The 1,062-nt window shown below is 43.6% G+C and overlaps 1 long non-coding RNA gene across 1 annotated transcript in view; it reads right to left on the reverse strand.

The window, feature by feature from the left end:
• LOC115072021 overlaps window positions 1-1,062 on the reverse strand; it is a 7,160-nt gene that overhangs the window by 4,740 nt on the left and 1,358 nt on the right. The window contains exon 2 of the long non-coding RNA XR_003851081.1: window positions 77-165. This is a non-coding gene — a long non-coding RNA (uncharacterized LOC115072021). The remainder of the gene's footprint in view (window positions 1-76; window positions 166-1,062) is intronic.

A 1,062-nucleotide genomic window follows, 5' to 3' on the forward strand; every position in this document is an offset into this window, starting at 1 on the left:
ATTTTCTTTCTGATAGTTTAGATTTTAGTGTTGAAGAGACCAAAAATAATCAGAGCTCAGGTTGGTCAAAACTCACCGTGTCTTAGTGATGTAGGTTGACAGCAGTCTATAGCACCAAAAAGATTTTCTCCTGAAAATTGTTCCAAAATACAGAGACATTGTTCCCTAGAGAAAAAGAGGTTTTTTTAAAAAATGTCATAGTATGCAATTTAAAGTAATAAATCAAGAAGAAAGTTATAGTTTAAGCCAGCATCGGGTCACTTTTCAGTATGAGCAAAGGAAACACAGGACTTGGATGCTCAGGCTTCATTGCATTTCTACCACTAACTAGCTGTGGGAATCTCAGACTCTCAGGGCTTCTTTTCTAATATACAAAATTGAAACCTGTTCTGCCAAGCTAGTAAGTTCTGAGAATCAGCTCATCAAGAGACATCACATGTGCTCCTCCTTCAGATGGTGGAGTTGTTGCTGGGAGGCAGCTGCAAAGTCAAGCAAAACTACTGCTGTCCTCCTCGTTTCCAGATAGGGCTGTGATTGACTCTTAACAGTCTGAGGTGAGTGGGAATGATGTACATCCGTTCTAGGATGAAGCAGCTCAACAGGAATGTGGCTGCTCCATCTGGCTCCCCTTCCCTTGAAGACCCAAAAGGGAAAAGACAAGCTCCCCACCAACCACAACTTAGACCATTTTGGCTGGGGGATGGGGGGGGCAGTGGTAGAACACTTGAGTACCATGTCCCTGGGTTCAGTCCTTAAAACTACATGTAATAATAATAATAGAAATTATTTAAAAAAATGCTTCTGGTGCCGGGCGTGGTGGCACATGCCTTTAATCCCAGCACTTGGGAGGCAGAGGCAGGCAGATCTTTGTAAGTTCGAGTCCAGCCTGGTCTACATAGTGAGTTCTAGGACAGCTTGGGGCTACAAGGAGACTCTGTCTCAAAAAAGACACACAAAAAAATGCTTCTGCTAGGTGTGGTTGCACATACCTTTAATCCCAGCACTTGGGAGGCAGAGGCAGATGGATCTCTGTGAGTTCAAGGCCAGTCTGGTCTACATAGT

Source organism: Nannospalax galili, unplaced genomic scaffold (assembly GCF_000622305.1).
Source record: "Nannospalax galili isolate Female #2095 unplaced genomic scaffold, S.galili_v1.0 scaffold820, whole genome shotgun sequence".
Lineage (NCBI taxonomy): Eukaryota > Metazoa > Chordata > Mammalia > Rodentia > Spalacidae > Nannospalax > Nannospalax galili.